Genomic DNA, 20730 nt, shown 5'->3' with positions numbered 1-20730 from the left:
CTTCAGTGCACAGGCCTTCTCATAATAAATACAGATTGCAAAATCGTTGTGATAGCGTGGTCAAGTTTCCTTTGTGGATTTGGTCAGCCTGGCAAATACCACCTGCCATATCATAACACAGGTCACACACCATCTTGACTTGTAAATATTTTGCCAACCCTTCATTGTTACCAGGTTAAAATCCTGGAACTCCCCACCTATAAAGCAAGGATTCCAGCAATTCAAGAAGAGAAAATGTACTGGAAAAACTTAAGGGATAAAAATCTGACAAATCTCCAGGACTTGATGGTCTACATCCTAAGGTTCTAAAAGAGATAGCTACATGGATGATAGATGTACTGGTTATGATTTTCCAAAATTGCCTCAGCTTTAGAATGGTTCCAGTGGATTGCAAGTTGACAAATGTAACACCATTATTCAAAAAGGGAGAGATGGAGCCACTCACCATCCTGAATTGGAAATATATTGCCTTTCCTACACTGTCACTGGGTCAAAATCCTGGAACTCCCTCAATAACAGCTTTGTGAATGTATGTATACACCACATGGACTGCAGCGATTCAAGAAGGCAGCTCACCACCACCTTTTCAAGAGCAATTAGGGATGGGCAATAAATGCTGGCCTAGCCAGTGATGCCACCATCCCAGGAATGAATAAAAAAAAACAGGTAACTGCAGGCCTGACAGCAGTAATCAGGAAAGTGCTGGAATCTATTTTTAAGGAAGATTTAGGAAGTGAATACTGCTGATGAGACATGTTGCCAAAGCTTTTTGTCTTGCACTGATCAGGACAAATGCAAGAAATCCAAATTTCAAACAATCACAACTATTTATACTGTAGGAGAAAAGGGTTCTGATTGGTTGGCAAATCACTCTGATTGGCTGAGGCATTGCCATGGAGAAAGCAACAGGGAACTATAGGCATCCCAAACCTGCGGGTAGTTCAAAAAAGGCACAAGGCTTGAACATATTCCTTTAATTTGAAGAGAATAGGTCCCTGTGCATGAATATGACTGTGCTTGAAAATTTGAACAAGTTAAGGAAGCCATTTCACTCTGCTACTATGCAGTGGCTACTCAAGTGGTTTTTTTCCAATAACACGGGGTGCTCCTGACAGTCCAAAAAGATATTCTGCCTACGACAAAATTGAGCAACATTGTGTATGAATTTCAATGCCGGTATCAGTAAAACAATCAAGTCAGAGGGAGTACAGCTGCATTAAGTTTCGAGGGAGTAAGGCAAGGCTGGATGACCTCTACTTTAATGCCAGGAGTATTACAGTTAAGAAGGATGAGTGAAGGGTGAGGATTGACACGTGGAATTGTGATACAGTAGCCATCACTGAGACGTAGTTGAGGGAGGGGCAGGATTAGCAGCTCAACATTCCGGGATATAGAATCTTCAGGCGAGACAGGGGAGGGGGTAAAAGGGGAGGAGGCATTGCATTATTAGTTAAGGAGTCAGTTACTGCAGTAAGGAGAGATGATATCTTGGAGGGGGCATCGAATGAAGCTTTGTGGATAAAGCTTAGGAATAAAAAGGTGTTTATTATAGACCCCCAGATAGTCAGCGGGAAATTGAGGAGCAAATATGTGCACAATTTGCGGAGGTGTGTAAAAACAATAACAATGGAGTAATTATATTAGGTGATTTCAACTTTCCCAACATTAATTGGGAGAGACATAGTGTTAAGGGCTTGGATAAAGTGGATTTCTTGAAATGTGCACCGGGGAACTTTTTAGGTCAATATGTAGAGGGTCCAACAAGGGACGGCGCAGTGCTGGACTTAATTCTGGAGAATGAAGCTGGACAGGTGGTTGAGGTGGTGGTGGGAGAACATTTTAGTGATATCGACCACAACATGGTACAATTTAAGCTTGTTATGGACAAAGAAATAGACAATATGCAAAAAAATGTTTTAGACAGGGGGAGAGTGGATTTTAGTAAAATAAGACAGGATCTGGTCAAGGTAGACTGGGAACAGCTAGTTGTGGGGAAATCTACAGAGGAGCAGTGGGGGGCGTTCAAAAAGGAAATGGGGAGGGTACAGGCTCAACATGTCCCCTCTAGGGTGATAGGAAGGAGTAACAAGCCCAGAGAACCATGGATGACCAGAGATATTCAGGATACGATGAGAAGGAAAAGAGAGGCTTTTAGCAGGTACAAGGGAAGCAAATCAGCCGAGGCATTAGTGGAGTACAGACAGTGCAGGGTGGAGGTAAGCAAAGCAATTAGGAGAGCAAAGAGGGGATATGAGAAAGCTCTGGCTGGTACATTAGGGAAAATCCCAAGATATTCTATAAGTATATCAATGGGAAGAGGATAACCAGGGAAAGAGTAGGGCCCATTAGGGACCAAGGGAGCAATCTATGGGTGGAGCCAAAGGACATCGGTAGAGTGTTGAACAAATACTTCACATCTGTCTTCACCCAAGAGAATGAGGATGAAGGTATTGAACTCAGGGAGAGAGACTGCGAGGTTCTTGAGCAAATTGATATAGGGAGTGACAAGGTATTGGAGGTGTTGGCAGGCTTAAAAGTTGGCAAATCTCCAAGTCTGGATGATTCGTGTCCCAGACTGCTGAGGGAGGCAAAGGAGGAGATCGCAGGGGCTCTGACCTAAATTTTTAATTCCTCTCTGGCCATGGGGGAGGTGCCAGAGGACTGGAGAACAGCTAATGTGGTTCCGCTATTTAAGAAGGGTTGTAGAGATAAGCCAGGGAACTACAGGCCAGTGAGTCTCACGACAGTGGTAGGGAAACTATTAGAGAAAATTCTGAAGGAAAGAATCTATCTCCATTTGGAGAGGCAAGTTTTGATCAGGGATAGTTAGCATGGCTTTGTCAGAGGGAGGTCATGCCTAATAAATTTGATTGAATTTTTTGAGGAAGTGACCAGATGTGTAGATGAGGGTAATGCAGTTGATGTAGTTTATATGGATTTCAGCAAAGCAACAAGGTCCCACACGGGAGACTTATAAAGACGGCAATTGCACATGGGATACAGGGTAATTTGATAAGACGGATTCAAAATTGGCTTAGTTGTAGGAGACAGAGGGTGATGTCAGAAGGATGCTTTAGTGACTGGAAGCCAGTGTCCAGTGGCGTACCACGGGGATCTGTGTTGAGTCCCCTATTATTCGTCATTTATATAAACGACATAGATGACTAAGAGGGGGGTAGAGTTAGTAAGTTTGTGGATGACACAAAGATTGGCCAGGTGGTTAACAATGAGGTTGAGTGCCTTGGGCTACAGGAAGATATAGACGGGATGGTCAAATGGGCAGATAAGTGGCAGATGGAATTTAACCCTGGAAAGTGTGAGGTGATACACTTTGGAAGGAGTAATTTGACAAGGAAGTATTCAATGAACGGCATGGCACTAGGAAGTTCTGAGGAACAAAGGGACCTTGGTGTGTGTGTCCATAGATCTCCGAAGGTGGAGGGGCATGTTCGTAGGGTGGTGAAAAAGGCATATGGGACACTTGCCTTTATCAATTGAGGCATAGATTATAAAAGTAGGGAGGTCCTGTTGGAGTTGTATAGAACCTTGGTGATGCCACAGCTGGAGTACTGTGTGCAGTTCTGGTCGCCACATTATAGGAAGGGTGTGATTGCACTGGAGGGGGTGCAGAGGAGATGTTGCCTGGGATGAAACATTTAAGTTATGAAGAGAGGTTGGATAGACTTGGGTTGTTTTTGTTGGAGCAGAGAAGACTGAGGGACGACCTGATCGCGGTGTACAAGATTATGAGGGGCATGGACAGGGTGGATAGGGAGCAGCTGTTCCTCTTGGTTGAAGGGTCAGTCACGAGGGGACATAAGTTTAAGGTGAGGGGCAGGAGGTTTAGGGGGGGTGGATGTGAGGAAAAACTATTTTACCCAGAGGGTGGTGACAGTCTGGAATGCGCTTTCTGGGAGGGTGGTGGAGGCAGGTTGCCTCACATCCTTTAAAAAGTACCTGGATGAGCCCTTGGCATGCCATAACATTCAAGGCTATGGACCAAGTGCTGGTAAATGGGATTAGGTAGGTAGGTCAGGTGTTTCTCACATGTAGGTGCGGACTCGATAGGCTGAAGGGCCTCTTCTGCACTGTGTGATTCTGTGATTCTGTGATCAGGCCGTATATTCCAGCGGTTGGCTGATCGAACCAAACAGCATGTTCCTTCAGTTGTTTGTAATCTGTACTCAGCCAGCCCACATTTGCAAAACCCAAAACAAAATGTCTACTGTTAAATGTGATTCTACAATTGGTTAACACATGCTGAACAATCCTGAGTGTGCTCATAGCTACACTAACAACCAATTTAAGATAATCAGTCAAGCTCATGACTCATTTACTAATGATTTAGATGACGAGACAGAGAGTAATGTATCTAAATGTGCTAACAATACAAAGCTAGATGGAAATGTAAGCTGTGAGGAGAACGCAAAGAGACTGCAAAGAGATGTAGGGCTGAAATTTATGAGGGGTGCAGGTGGTGGGGGAGCGTATTCCTCACCTGCCCTGGAAGGAAAGTTGGTGCTGCACTGACTGACGCACAACAAGCCCACCCTGCGGCAATAACATGCTGCCGGCAGCCTTAAGCAGGTGAGGGTCGGACCTCCACCCTTTAGTGGAAGGAAGTCTTGTCCTTGAAAACTGTCGGCTCATTTGATTGACCAGCAGTCCCACCAGTCCAAGGAGTGCCAGAACTCAGTGGCAAGAAGGCCCACAAGGCAGAGCGATGGTGTCTGGAGTGAGGTAAAGTCCTGGGCTTTTAGGGCGGGAAGGGATTGGGCAACCTAGGGAATGGGATGTGAGGGGTTGGGGGGGGGTGGGGGGGGGGTGAGGATTTTGGAGACCCAGGTGGGAAGAGACAAATCTTAGTGGGGGTGCCCCCGATGTGTATAGAGCATGCCCCCCCCCCCTCCCCCAACCAAAGGACGTACCTCCCTTACTTCCACCTTTTAAACATCTGGGTTAAAAACACAGCCTTCCCACACCCGCCCGGCTGCCCACCATATTATGACTTGGGTAGCATAATATACTGGCCAATTGTCTTGTTATCAAGCTCAATTGCTTGTTAATTATCTTTTTAAAAATGGCAGGCGGGCTACCAATTTTGGCACCTGCCCACCCATCATATTATGGGGGTATATCAGGGGTGGGCAAGAAGGCGGGGGGCTACCCACCCATCATATTTTGCGTACAACCCCCACCTGCCCAGCAGGATCTGTAAAATCCAGCCTATAGACACGTCAAGTGGGTGGGCAACAAGTTGGCAGTTGGAGCATAATGTGGGGGAGCATGTATTTGTTCACTTTGGTAGTAAGAATGAAAGCAAAATATTTTTAAAAGACCTTAAACCTGTAAATGTGGATGTTCAGAGGGTACTCGTACAGGAATACAGAACATTAACATACCGGTACAGCAAACAATTAGGAAAGCAAATGACATGTTGGCTTTTATTGTAAGGGGATTGGAGTAGAGGAATAAAGAAATCTTGCTCTAATTGGACAGCGCTTTAATGAGGCCACACCTGGAATCCTGTTTGCCGTTTTGGTCTCCATATTTTTCAGGAAGAATATATTTGCATTGGAGGTGGTACAGAGAAGATTCATTAGATTGGTACCTGGGGTGAGAGGGTTACCTTATGATGAAAGGCTGAGTAAATTCGGTCTATATTGTCACGCGGATGTGCTTTTGAAGTTATGATTTCTGATTTTTTTTCACTGGTTGGGTTTTAAACTGGAACTTTATATAGAAGTGTTATGTATTTTTTTAAAAGGAAGAGCCCAGACAGGCTGAGCTGCTGTAAAACACAATTTCACATACCACAAAGTTGGAATGAAGACAATCAACCCCCTGGGGAGCATGAAAGACCCCATCCCCTGTCTATTCACAACACACTGAGACTTTGCAAATGCTTCTGAGATGAGACATCAAAATTCAATTACCTGTTATGAAATAATAACTGCAGCAGCCATGAATTAATCAAGCCTCTCTGGAATACACAACCAGCAAGGCATTTCAAGGGAACCCCTGTGAAACAGGGCAGAGGGAGGAGTCCGCACTGAAACAGGTTGTTGGAGCCATGTGCTTTCTCTCTTGCTCTGGAGATACTGCGCCCAGTTTATGAAGTGATCACCCTGAGATGAAAACAACTGTGAAATTTTAAAATGTGTGACTGCATCCAGGAGAACAGCTTAGCTGAATGGGCTCAACATTATAAGGATTTTGTGTCAGAAGGAAAAGTGCCCCCCATTTCCCCAGAGTGACATGAATAAGCCCATAGTCATAATGAGGGATATCAGAGACAGTCAATCTCGACTGCTGGAAAAAGGCATGACCTTTCCATCAGAGAGTGCAGTAAGTGCCAAAGTGCTGGTAAGGGGTATTGAGGGAGCGTACATGTCCATTTCTTAATACCTGGTGCACCTGGGATGTGATGTTATTTCAGGACTGGTGACCATGGGAGTCGACCCCAGTTTACTTGTGGACAGAGTTGACCCTGCTCCTCGGCAATAACCTGGTGGGATCAAAGTTGTTGGTGTTCCCAGTTGTCTTAGGGAAGTCAAGCAAGGTCAAGGAGACAGAGCAGCTGCAGGAGAAACGCTCGGCATTTTCCCTGGCTACATACTGACTCGGTCCATGGCCAAACAAGCTCCATTAGAGAAGGCTGAATTGGCACTGCAGGCAGTAACCCTGCCATCTGGTTATCTGAATTCTTTCTCAGGAGTCTAGAGAACCCTAAGGAAGTAATGAATAGCTCTCCCTTGGCCTCAGCAAACTGACTCAGTGTTAAAAAAGTTAGCACAGACTGCCCAAACTGAAGCTGAAGCACAGTGAGTCCCAGAGTGCCACTATTTGAAAAATGACATGCTAATGAGGAAATGGAGACCTCCTCAAAGATCTGCAGACAAGGAGTGGACAGTGATCTACAGATAGCAGTGCCACCAAGGTATCTGTGGGGAGATATTGAGGGTAGACCATGAAACCCTGATGGCTGGGCATGTTGATATGCGAAAGACCCAAGCCTGCATAAGCTAGCATTTTTACTGGCCACACTTCCACAAAGATGTGGAGAGGCCCTGCGAAACCTGCCACACCTGTCAGGTTCTGGGAAAGCCTCAACTTGTAATTAAACCTGCACTTGTGATTCCCTTGGCAGCTTTTGGGGGACCATTCAGCAAGGTGCTAGTGGATTGTGTGGGATCCCTGCTGAAAACAAAAGGGGGGTACCACTATATTCTTACTATTATGAATGTGGCTACCCGATTCCCAGAGGCCGTTCCCCTGAGAACATTGCCAAGGTAGTGGTGGAGGGATTAACACAATTCTTTACCCGATATGGGCTGCCTGCCGAGTTCCAGTTGGATCAAGGCTCAAGTTTTATGTCTGGAATATTCCAGGAATTCATAGGTAACCTGGGCATAACCCACCTAAAGTCCTCAGTGTACCACCCACAGTCACAAGGAGTTTTAGAATGGTACTACCAGAACCTAAAAACAATGATCAGGGCATACTGCTACGAGTACCACCATGACTGGGATAAAAGACTGGGTTTTCTTGTGTTTGCCACCTGGGACTCACCCAATGGGCGGAATTTTCTCAAATTTGCATTAAGTGTGGTAGCGGGTGGGCAAAATGGCGTCCTACCCGCCAACGGCAATGGTGTGTTTTCATGCCGTATCATCCCAAACCCGCCACGTTATTTATGCATTCCCGGGAAACACGCCGTTTCCATGGCGGGCGGGCTCTCATTCGCCCTTTTGCCGTTACCCCACCGCTGCATCATGCCGGCTGCCATGTTTAAAAGGCAGCCACCAGCACACCACTCATTGCTACCAGCTCACCGCTGTTGCCCAGGAGACATGGCCAGCAATTGAGAAAAAGACTGAAGCCGCCCGGTAAAATGACGGGTCCCTCGAGCGGCTGCTGGATGCCATGGAGCCCCGCCAGGATGTCCTGTACCCCTGCTCTGGCAGCAGAATGGGCAGCAATGTGACCAATCCAGCTTGGGAGATGGTAGCAGTGGTGGTCAGCGCCAGCGCCCTTCAGAAGAGGACAGCCACCCAGTGTTGCAAGAGGATGAATGATCTCCTCTGTTACGCCGGGTAAGTCACTCTTTTCATCATTCTCAACTCATACACTCATAAACCCAGCATACACCCACAGGACCCTCACTCACTGCCAGTTCAAGGGACATCACCATTCACTCTCTCATACACACCTTCGTTGTCCTCAGCCCATCCATGGGAGCACTCACCAACTGCACAGGCCAGGCACATTTATCACCTGGCCCGGCAGGCGTCGTCCTTACGCTTTCTCCATCTCTATCCATGCAGGACAAGATGGCACGCAACAAGAGAGAGAGGTCGCAAACCAGTGGCGGAATGCCCGAAATCAAAGTCCAGATCCAACCAGCTGGCCGGCGAGGATCTGGACCAGTCCTGTGTTAACGGTGAGGAGGGCACTGCTCTCCCAAGTGAGGATCCAGCAGTGCAACATCCATCAGACTGAGTGATGCGTCCTCTTTCACAGGCCACTGCCATGCACTAATTATCTCTCCTTACTTTTGCAGGCACATCTGCCTAACAGCTGACAGAGTCCATGACCCAGGGCCTCCAATCAAGCCCTGAAGAACCTCCGAAGGGGAATCTGAAGGCATCTTCCTCGAAGTTCCATCACAGCACTCGCCTACACCCTCCACCAGTGCAGAGACACACACCTCGGTTAGAATAGACACAGGATCACAATCTGGTGAGCACATCACACTGTCTGATCCACTGCAGGTGGCGACAGGGACTTCCCAGGTCCCCAGCATTCAGAGGACTGCTGGAGGCCAGAATGTTGCTGAGTCCAAGTAGGATGATGAGTCTCTGGACTCGGTCATGTAACAGTTTCTGGAGCTGCAAAGGCAAGCTTGGGAACATCAGGAAGGGATGTCCGCTGCATTCCTCAGATTGCAAGGTACGATGGAGTGTTCCACCTGCCTTCAGGGTAGGGTGATAGCATCGGCATGCCAAAGCATGGAGGTAAACACTGGTAGGATGGCGGCTGCCATGGAGACTTTGGTCCAGAACTTCGCTCCTGCACTGCTGCATGGGCTCAACTCCATCGCTAATGCTATATTTGGCCTACAACAGTGTGTATGCGAGAGGAGTGCAGGCCAGCTCAGTGTCACTCCAGCTACCCCTTCCGTTCACGGAGTCAGGCAGGGGCCTTCGGGCACCCATAGAGATGAGGATCAGCAGATGCACACTCCTGGCCTAACCACGCAGGCGATTCCGGGAGTGTCCGGCCCATATGAATTACCTCTTCCTGTGACCTCAGCAGCTCCAGCTCCACAGGCCAAGGAGGGTGCCATTGCCACACAGCAGGACCCTGAAGGCAGTCCAGGGCCCTCCAAGTCTCAGTCCTCCAAAGGACACCTGCTAATGTCATCACAGACAGGGCATTGCAGTCAGCAGGCTGCCTCCACTTCTGCTGATGATGTCTGGGAGGAACCAAGACATAGAGGCATGGTTAGGCAAGTTAAGGAGAATTAGTTGCACAGCCTGGGCACAGGTGTTAATCACTTGTACATACTGTTCACTATTGTCAATAAACTCCCAAGAATGCCTCCCTGCCTATGGCTCCTTGTTCTGATGAGTAGTGTTTTTGTCACTCAGATGTGAAACCTTTCTGCACAAGATAAAGGCAGGTGTCTGTGCAGCCTTCAGACCACAGTGATGGTCTAGCTGCATGCTCCCTGGAAACATTACTGATGCCTGCACCTCGCCAGTGCTTGTCATTGCTGTCAGAATGTTGTGGGCGGGCACCACAGAGTTCTCTCATTCTCTCGATGTGCTCCCAGCACTGTTAAGGAGGGGCTGGCCCCATCTCTTTAGTATCTGTGACCACTGATGCTGTGCTTCAGCTCCTGAAGGGTTCAGGTGCTGAAGGCAGCTGAAGAGGACAAAATATCAGATGCTTCTAAGGTTTCTTGGCTGCGTCTCTATGATATGGCCCTGGTCTCACAGCGCAAGTGAGCTGCCCTTGACCAGACAGAAGTCAGACATTCTCAGAGGCTATGTGAAGATTTATGGAGTGTCCACATTACATGTCATCATCATCCTCCTGTAATCGAGTGACTATTATGGCCTCCACTACATCTACATGACAGGACAGGAGCATTCTTACAGAGGGTATTCGCGCTGCCATAAGCCAGACTGAAGTCAAACGTTCACAAATGCACTGTGAGGATCCATGGGGTCACTTCACTACATGTTGTCATCATCCTCCACAAATCTAGTAGCTATAAGGGCCTCCTGAGCATGCCTGCCTTGTCTAGCCAGTGCGAGGGCTTCATCCCTGTCATCGTCGCCTCCGAGGACCTCCTCAGCCTCATCCCCATCAGCATCCTCCTCATCGGAGGGGATGTGCAGCTCCTCCATCTCCTCCTCAGCCAACTCTTCTTGTCGTTGCAGTGCCAGGTTGAAAAAGGCGCAGCAGAAGACAACGATGCGTGACATCCTCTGCAGACTGTATTGCAGTGCTCCACCAGACCGGTCCAGGAAAGGGAACCTCATCTTTAGCATCCTAATGATCTGCTCCAACAAGTTGCGAGCTGAAGCATGAGCCTTATTATACTGTCGCTCTGTTGCAGTCTGAGGTCGCCACACGGGTATCATCAGCCCTGGCCTCTATGGGTAGCCCTTGTCCCCGAGGAGCCATCCCTGCAGCTTCTGTGGACCCTGGAAGACTCCAGGGATCTGTGACCGACTGAGGATGCAGGTGTTGTGCACACTCCCTGGAAACTGTGCGCACACCAGCAGGATGCGTTTCTGGCAGTCACACACCAGCTGCACATTCAGTGAGTGGAATCCCTTGCGGTTGATGTAGTCCATCGTGTGTTGCGATGGGGATCTGAGTGCCACAGGAGCACAGTCGATCGCACCCTGTACCTGTGGGAAACCTGAGATCTGGGCAAATCTAATCATTCTTGCATCCTGGCTGTCCCGGTCCCAGGCAAAATGCACAAAGTTGTGTGCCTTTGTGAAGATGGCATCCGTGACCTCATGGATGCATTTGTGGCTGGGGCTTGAGAGATCCCACAGAGGTTACCTGTGGAGCCCTGAAAGGAGCCACTGGTATAGAAATTGAGCTCCCCAGTCACTTTCACAGCCACTAGCAGTGGATGCCCTCCATGTCCCTGTGGCGCCAAATCTTGCAGTAAATGGCAGATGTGTGACCAGTTCCCTAGTCTTCGGCGACACTGGTTCTCAGTCATCTGCAGGAATGAAAGGTGGCATCTATAGACCCTGGGTGTCACTAGCACTGACCAGCGACGGCTCGCTGTGGCTCTTGGGCCGCGTGTGCGGGAGCCCAAGCTCCCCCTTCTTCCTGAGGTTGCTACTCCTGTTTCTGAGCATCCCAGGAGCCTCACTCGCCCCCTCCTCCATCTTCTTTGTGCTCTGTAAGCCATCTGGCATATGGCTAGTTCACCAGGCTCCATGATCTGGTGTAGTCCTCCTGCAGCATGAAAGAGAGAGAGACATGGTTAGCTTTGGTGTACTAACAACCTGTCCTGGTCCAGTGTGACAGCCCCTTAACGCAACCCAGAGAATGCTGGCCACCAGTTGGATGGCCAGAGATGAGTGCACTGCACAGCTGCCCTGTTAGCTTGCAACATGGGGGAGACTGGTCCAAACCGGATGCTGACATTGCAAGAGTCTGTGAATGCCTTCAGCAGTGACTGCTACATGGACAACTTTAGCAAGGAGATTGTACAATGTGTGCAGTCCAACTGACCTAGAGTCCACTAAAGTGCTCGTGGATTTGAAGTCTGTAGCTGGGGGTATTGGGGGGGCATGGGCCATGGGCGGGGGCGGGGGCGGGGGGGCCGGGGGTGGGGGGGGTAAGGTCTGGAGCACTTGGTGGCACTTTGGTGCCTCCAAGTTGCTTTAGTGGGCAAGTTGGCAAGGAGCCCAACCCCAATCATATCAATGTGGCTGCGCCTGAACTGTCAGAGTTGCAGAGGACTGGTCACTTTATACAGGTATCCCTAATGCGTGGCCACTTCCCTCACCCACCCTACCCCGCACCTCGAATGCTTGTGTGTGAGATTCAAAGCCGGGGCAGCATTGCAACCCCTCATCCCCCCCACCAGTGGCCTGTGAGGCAGGGCAGCACTTAACCCTGACCCCAACCCCTCCCGCCCCCAACACCAGTCACTCCCAAGGCGGGGCGGCACTTAACACCAACCCCCGCTCTGCCATCACTCGCCTTCGAGGCACTTACCCCCCGATCCCCTCCCTTGCCATCAGTCGCCTCCAAGACAGGACAGCACTTGCCCCTCAGATCTCTTTCCTGCCGCCAGTCGCCTCCAAGACAGGGCGGCACTTAACCCCGACCCCCCAACGCCACTGAAGCCTGCAAAGCAACAGGCAACCCTGGTGAGTTCTGCAGGACGTTACTGTGTACTCACCTCCAGTTCACCCAAAGTGCAGGCCGCTAAGTGCACATCGCCTCTCTGCTGTTGTGAAGCACATCGGCGTGCTTTCCCACCGAAGTGGACGGACAATCCAGCGGGGGTGCAAGAGCCTGGCAGGATTGCCTGATAATGATATGCTGATGTATTATAATGAAGTTCCTGATGACTGATGGCAGGAAATGCAGCCCACTGTAGGCGGACTGAGAGGACAATGCGACTTGCCTTCCCATGGTTGTGCCACCTATCATGCCTGCCGCCAGCGGGCACAGAAAATTCTGTCCAATGACGCTACTGGTTTTACTCTTTTTGAATTAGTTTACAGACACAGTGAGAGGTCCGCTGAAACTAATCAGGGAGACATTTCTAGAACAGAAGAAAGAGGTCTCCATGTTACACTATATATCTGTGCTCTGTGAGCGGCTCATGAGAGCCTGCGATTTTTTCACGAGTACCTAAAAACCTCCCAAACAGCTATGAAAAAGCAGGTAGATAAACATGTCAAGGCCCAAACCCTTCAGCCAAGAGATTATGTGCTAGTGCTCCTGCCAGTATGGGGTAAACTCCTGAAAGTCCTGGTTCAGTGGCCTGTACAGGGTAGCAAAGAGAACTGGGGAGGTAAATTATTTAATTGACACCCCAGACCATAGGGAAAAGTAAAGGCTGTGTTGTGTGTCCATGTCAAAACAGTATCACAGCCGGGAAAGAGACAAGCAAGTAACCGTCTGTCAGATAACAAAAGGACTGGAGGATGAAAGGGACAGTGAGGACGAATTCGAGGGATGCCTGGGTGAGCCCCGAATTGAACTTCCTACCATCTGGTTGGGAAGCACGGAAATTTTAGAGAAATTAGACACCATATTCACCTACTTAAATGCAGAACAAAGAGGAGACCTGGCAAGGCTGTTCACCACACTTAACAACATCTGTAGGATGTTCTGTAGAATCTGTAGCAAGCCAAACTGCACCACATTAGATCTACATGATGTGGATGTGGGAGAGACCCCTCCCATTAAGTAGGGTTCCTACTATCTAGGTCCAGAAAAACTGACCCAGGTTCAGGGGGGAACTAAATGTACGTTGGAGGACTAACTAATTGAGCCCAGCAACAGCAGCTGGAGTTTCTCCGTTGTGCTCGTGCCAAAGCCAGATGGCTCCACAAGGCTCAGCATTGACTACCGAAAGGTTAATGCAGTGACCTGAGCTGATTCCTACCCGATTCCCCACCTGGAAGACTGCAGAGATAGGGTAGATGATGCAGCCTACATCACTACGATAGAAATAATAAAGGGATGCTGGGAGGTTCCTATGACCACCCAAGTGAGGGAATTCTCCACCTTCACCTTCATAACTCCAGATGGGTTACTCCAGTGTCGAATCATGCCATTTGGACTCAGAGATGCCCCAGCCACCTTCCAAAGGCTGAAGAACCAGGTAGTGGCAGACCTATCCAACTGTGTAGTGTACCTAAATGACCTCCAAGTGCAGTGACACCTGGGAAAACCACCTGAAACAACTGGAAGACCTCATCCAAAGGTTACAGTCAGCTAACCTAGTGGTCAATCTCACAAAGAGCAAGTTTGCTATGGCTCAGGTGACCTATCGAGGGCATGTGGTGGGTCAAGGACAAGTACTGCCAAGGGCTGTGAAAATACAGACAGTAGTGAATTTTCCCATCCCCACAACAAAATGGGAAATAATGAGATTTTTAGGGATGGGTGGTTTCTACTGTAAGTTTGTTCCTAACTTCAGCACTATAGCTGCCCCACTAACAGGCCTAATAAAGAAAAAAGCAAAGGTAGTATGGACAGAGAAATGCCAGGCAGCTTTCAAAAAGCTGAAAGCAATTTTAGTAAACGAACCAATGTGAGCAGCTCCAGACTTCAACAAAGCATTTAAAGTAGTCATCGATGCTAATGATAGGGGTAGGGGCTGTCCTACTCCAAGAGGACAATTCAAGCATAGAGAGACTGATTGGATAGTTCTCCAAGAAGTTGAACAAACACCAGAAATGATATTCCACTGTGGAGAAAGAAACTTTAGGATTATTACTGGCTCTCAAACACTTTGAGATATATGTCCGAAATAGATACAGGGAGATCACAGTCTATACAGATCACAACCCCTTGATCTTGGTGGAGAAATTCAAACCCAAAATGCGAGACTATTTCATGGAGTTTGTTCCTGCAACCATAACAAATAAAGATTACCCACAATACAGGGAAAAATCATGTGATTGTGGATACTCTATCCAGAGTTTAACACCCACTGAGGAACAACCCACCCAGACCTTAAACAGAGCACAAGCAACAGAGTAAAGAAGATGTGAGTGTTGTGAATGAATGTGTACATATGGTTTTTGTTTATTTTTTATTGTGCTCTTTTCCGGTCTTGTAATGAAATGAGTGAATTTCAGGTGGATGTACTTTTTGAAGGTATGGAACGGAATCTTCCAGGCCTGCCTTGATCGAGAAGCTTGGTGGGTGGGGAACTTAATTTAATGGGAGGCCACAAATCAGTTTCCTGACAGTGGGATGAACTTTTGTAATCAAGTTCATGGAATTCTAAAGGCGGGTAGAGCTTCCCGACGAATAGTGTCAGCAATCCTTTTTGCAAGCATTTGCATGTCATGCATGCTCATTAAAAGTACACTACTTCACCAGAAGTAAGTGCCTCCTCCAAATTAAGTTTTCTGCCAGCAAGAAATTTGTGCATTCACATTTATGACTGCACATAAGTGACATGTACCTAGTGAGGTCAATTTCTTCCGGGACTTTGGAGTGAGCAGCGGCCGCTCTGTCCTTCTTGGGAGCCGTTCTAAATGTCAGCCTCTTGATTGAGATTGGGTGCCAGTAGTCCAAGAGAGGTAGGGTCAGTGGGGAAGGCTGGAGCGAAGGCTGGCCATGGGATGCAGGATTAGCAGGGAAGGGCGATAGGGTGTCTGGGGAAGGAAGCCAGACTGTCCAGGGCTTGTTCGGAGAGTGTCCGGGGAAGGAAGCCAGGCTCTCTGAGACTTTTTAGGAGGGTGTCCGGGGAAGGAAGTCCGACTGTCCGGGGCTTGTTAGGAGAATGTTCAGGGAAGGAAGCCAGACTGTCTGGGGCCTGTTGGGCGAGTGTCCGGGGAAGGAAGCCAGACTGTCTTGGGCTTGTTAGGAAAGTGTCTAGGGAGGTAAACCAAACTGTCTGGGGCTTGGTCCTAGATGGTCTTAGTATTCATGCAAGACTGTGTTCTGTCATTCTGGATGCCCCAGTCAAGTTAAACATTTTCCTGCATGGACCCTGCAGAGCCCCGTAAGAGCTTTTGATGCTTCACATAGATAGCTTCTCTGTCCCCTGCATGGTCCAGCACAGGCCCATTCTACTTGCTCCCACCTCATGGGATAATACCCCAGTCCTTTAATGAAGTCCGGTGCACTTTGATTGCAATCATTTTATGCAAGGTCTATTCTTACCCTTAATCCTACACTCAATCCCTCTTGCATTCAAGGCTAATTTGCCTGTTGCCTCCTTACTTGCAGCTTTCCCCTGCATGTTAGCTCAAGATTACATTTGAACAAGGACATCCAAGCACGATTGGATGTGCACACCTCATCAATTTCCTAACACCTGGGGAAGCCTCTGGTTTTCTAATCTTCAGGCCACAGTGGAAAGCTTCACTTTTTTAACCCTCAAACTGCATCTGCAGTGTTCCTTGCCACTCACAGAGCTTTGTAACACCCCTTGAAGACTCTTTGCATCCATCTCACATCTCATATCAGGGCAACAGCAGCAGGAGATGCAAAGACTTCACTGCACACTCAGCGCAGACATCATTCTCAGAGCTCAGAACTTGGTGAGCTGCAAGTAATGGATTGCATGATGTTTGCCAAGGCCGCACACTCACAAATGACGGCCAGTGCTTAAGCATCCTCATGTTGGAATATTCAGTGATCATAATGTTGATAATGTGAGAAATGTGACTCTGCAGGAGGACATATTGGACTCTGATGGGGCCCAGGTTCCACACCCTTAAATGCCCATGACCATTGAAGCAACTAGCAGCAAGATGAGAATCCAGGAAACTTTCAAAGAGTGCAAGTGAACAAATATTTACAAGTCTAAAAAATATATACAATGGTTGTGCAACCGTACCATCTGTGTGCCTTCAAAACATTTTACCTTTCTTTTTATAGCACTACACCTAGGTGCAGCCCCGACAACCACAGCTGAAGTGGAGGCAACGTGCTAACTGCTATGCCCTCTTGGCTGTGATGACTTTGGCGAGCATCCTCTGCTAGCTCAAGGCCTAGAGGGCCCTGGCCTGCTAAGGGTCTCATGCTTAGGTGCAGGTGCTGGAGGTGGTGGGGGTCACTAGCAGAGGGTGAGAGGGCAGAGGTTGAGCAACAGGGCATGTTGGAGTGTCCGGGGTGAACCCCCGGAGTGTCTTGTTGGCACACCTCCTCATTGTCTTCATCTACCTCTCCTTCTTTAAGACCTTTCTTAAAACACAGGTATTTGGCCAAGTTTTTGGTTATCCCTCCTAATATATCCATTAGCTTGGCATCTATTTTTATATAATTATGCCTTTGTGAAATACATTGGAATATTTGTCTATGTTAATAATGCTGAATAATTGCAAGTTACTGTTGTAGCTTCTATTTAAAACTTTAATGTTGGCTGAAAACATTAAAATAACTGATAAAGTTACCCAATTGCTCAAATGAAAATATGCAGAATATGATCCTAATAATAATACCTAGGGTCAAATAAATTATATAGCAGTCAATCCAACAGTAAAGAATTAATAGTATGCTTTTGACTGCCCAAATTTAAATATTAATTACCTCCAAATTGAATAAGCCAGTTGCTAGATGTAACAGTGTCCAATGACTTAATGCAGGGTGCTTATATAATTCTAAAATGCAATGAAGTAAACACAATACTTTAGTATAGCACTGTTGAAGAGCCTAGAATTGAATGACGATGACCTAATTACAATTTTTATAAAATCATTCAGTGGATCATGTGTATAATAGATTTTCAAAGTGAAGCAAACTCATTCAGCTGACTGTTGTACCAACTTTGAATCCATTGAAAAAGAAACTCTTAAGGGTAGATTAGGAACCTAGTAATCCACAATAAATTGTCCTGAACCAGCACAAATTACATCCATAATACACAAATTATTTTTTCTAAAAATGCAAATTCCAGGAAACAACTTGTGTTACATTTTAATTCTTCACAACCAGTCTTAATGAAGTACTGCAAAATATCAAAAGTGCCTTTTTCATACCCGATAAATCTGGAGATTAATGACATACCCCCAAAGGGGAGAAATTGTATTGTAAAAATTAGTCATGGAGCTCATGGGAAAGAATTTGTTGGGAGCACAAGGATGGTGTAATTATTGGAGTTTCACAGGGGTCCATATGGTCCCCTGAAGTTTACATTTCATAACATGAGAATATTTCTATAAAACATTAGCAAAGCTGTATAGTTATGTGACAGATATAAACATGAATGATAATAATCAAAATTAATTGAACTAAGCAACAGGAGGTTTATCTTTTTTCCAGTTCTCTCCTTCAAACATGGATGCTTGCTGAAATCAGTCCAACAGTTGCTTGAATCCCTCCAGTACCTTGCAGTGAATGTTACCACAGATCACATCCAAACCCAATGCTGTCCCTCTGCCCTCCAAACTGCAGCCACCTCCTTGTCACCCAAAACTCTGCATGCAGATGGACACTGGATAGCAATAATAGTTGCCTGATTTCTCCCCCTTCCTTAGCATAGGAGCATCCAGGAAAGTTGTATAGTCAAAGTGCTGTCCTGTCTGAGATCTGTTAGTTCAATATAAGCTCAGAATCCAACCTGGGATCTTTCCTCGCAAAGGTATCCGGCAGCTTAACAAGACGAATTACAAACCTAGAATCACAAAGAATCAGCACAGAAATGGGCCACTCGTCCTGACTAATCTATGTCAGTTCATACTGCTCATGGGCTCCCTAACACTCTAATTACCTCTTCCCAACCTGCTGCTGTATCCCTCTATTCTATTCCCTTTTCCTTACGTATGCACTAAAAATGCCTTTAGACACTATTTGCTTCAACCGCTTCAACTGGCAGTGAATTCCATGTGTAAAGACATTACGCCTAAAATCTTTACTTGACTAATGGCTAACTAGTGGCTAACTTCATTTAAGTTTCCTTGTTCTGGACTCCACCACGTGGAACCAATTTCTCCACATCTACCTTATCAAACCTCTTCATAATTTTAAAGACTTCTATTAATTCTCCTAATAGTCTTCTCTTTTCCAGAAAAAAGAGCCCAGCTTCCTCAATCTTTCCTTAGTGTTAATGATAGTTTCTATTCAGTAACTTTAACATTTCAGTATAATTTTCTTTACATTTATCTCGTTTATGCCTTAGAGGCTGTAATCTTATTTTAATTTTATTTTGTTACTTATGTCTCTACAGGATACTTCACTATTTTTAATTTTTTAAAATATTTTCATTTCATATTTCCTCTTTGCCTACCCGATTGCCTTTTTAAACCTCTTTCTTAAACTCATCAGATTTACTTTTGACATCTTTCCATTTATTGTTTATTTATGCTTTTTTCTTTAGATTCCATTTTATCCTTATTTTTTATTTATCCATGATACCTAACCTGTGGCTTGTTTCTTCTTATTTTTAGTGGATTATATTTTTCCTGAACTGCATTGATTTTGCCCACGGTTGTGCTACCCTTTCTCCTGTCAATATTTTTCTCCAGTTTATCTTCCTTAGCTCCATCTTCATTCCTACATAATGAGTTTTTTAAACAAAATATTACTTTGGTATTTATGCTATCTACATCTCAGTCATTATATTAAACTTGATTATATTGTGAATACTACTCCCCAGATGCACTTCTACCCTTGCTGCTCTTATCTGTTCCAGTTCATTTCCCATTACTAGCTTTAGTAGTGCTTCCTCCCTTGTTGGGGTTCTTACATATTGAATCAAATTGCAGTCTTGTGCACATTGCAAGAAACATCACCCCCTTCTCCCTTTTTACTCCCTCTCCCTTGCAGTTTATTTGGCAGGGAAACAAGTTGGGACTGGCAGCAAATTAGTTAAAATTCCCCATATATATGTTTCTGCTATCTTTTACTCATGTCATAGATTTACCTAAATATTTCTCCCTCCACTTCCTTTCCACTTTTGGTGATGTCTGGTATACACCTAATAGTGTGACCAATCCCCTCCTTGTCTTTGTTTCCAACTATATGGAATTGGTTTCTATCTCTTTAGGTCTGTCCTTTCTTGTTCCTGTCATTATGTTATTTCTGAGTAACACAGCTACCCCCTAGCCCTTCCTTCTTCCCAATTGTTTCTATATTTAATACCCTGCAATATTTAATTGGCAATCTTTTCCTGTTTTCAGCCATATTTCTATTATCCCTATTACATCTAATTACTTCCAATTATTGCCTCCAATTTCCCTTTTTGTTGCTGATGTTCTGTACATTGCAATACACATAATATAATATGCTCTTGTTTTTAATTACTCTTGCTTTCTTCATCAGGTATTTTGTTATTTCCTAACCATTATTATTCCCTGAGTATGTGTTACCTTTATTTCTTCTAGCATTCTGACTTTTGTTTCTTATCTTTAGGTCACTATTATATCCATGGGATCCTTGCCACCACCAGCCCTCCTTTACTAACTTAGTATCATTTTTACAGTTTATTTATTCTTTCCGGTAGAACATCAGTGTAAAAATGCTAAGATACTGAATTTTGAAGCAGAAAATACAGAAGTAGATGTCATTAGTAAAAGAAGAAGAGCTTGAATACAATTATTGACCATTCACTAAAAATAAGGAGTCAACATGAAGTTATCATCAAGGGGGCTAATCAAACAGGGAGCTCCATGGACTTGAACTCTGTATAACTCATGAGTAAATTTGAACTTAGAATATTGTCTATAGTTTTAGGCATCTCACCATCAAAAGAAAATTGAAAATAGCTTAAAGAAGATTAAAGAGAGAATTATTTAGGGGCTTTTATTTTAAGTTTTGAAGAGTTGAACTTGGCTTTCCTGGAGAAATAATTGAGGATCAGACATGATGTATGCTTTCAAAATAAGAATATGGATAATGTAAATTTGTGCAGGGTATTTGACGTATGCTATGACCTAAGACCAAAAGATCACAAGTACAAGACTAGGATGCAGTATATGCCAAATGGACTTCATGAAGAAAGTTAATTCTTCATTAATTAAAATCTTTAAATGTTTCAATATATGT

The sequence above is a fragment of the Cetorhinus maximus genome, chromosome 11 (genome assembly GCF_964194155.1).
Source record: "Cetorhinus maximus chromosome 11, sCetMax3.hap1.1, whole genome shotgun sequence".
In the NCBI taxonomy this organism is placed as follows: Eukaryota; Metazoa; Chordata; class Chondrichthyes; order Lamniformes; family Cetorhinidae; genus Cetorhinus; species Cetorhinus maximus.
This window is presented reverse-complemented; position numbering follows the sequence as displayed.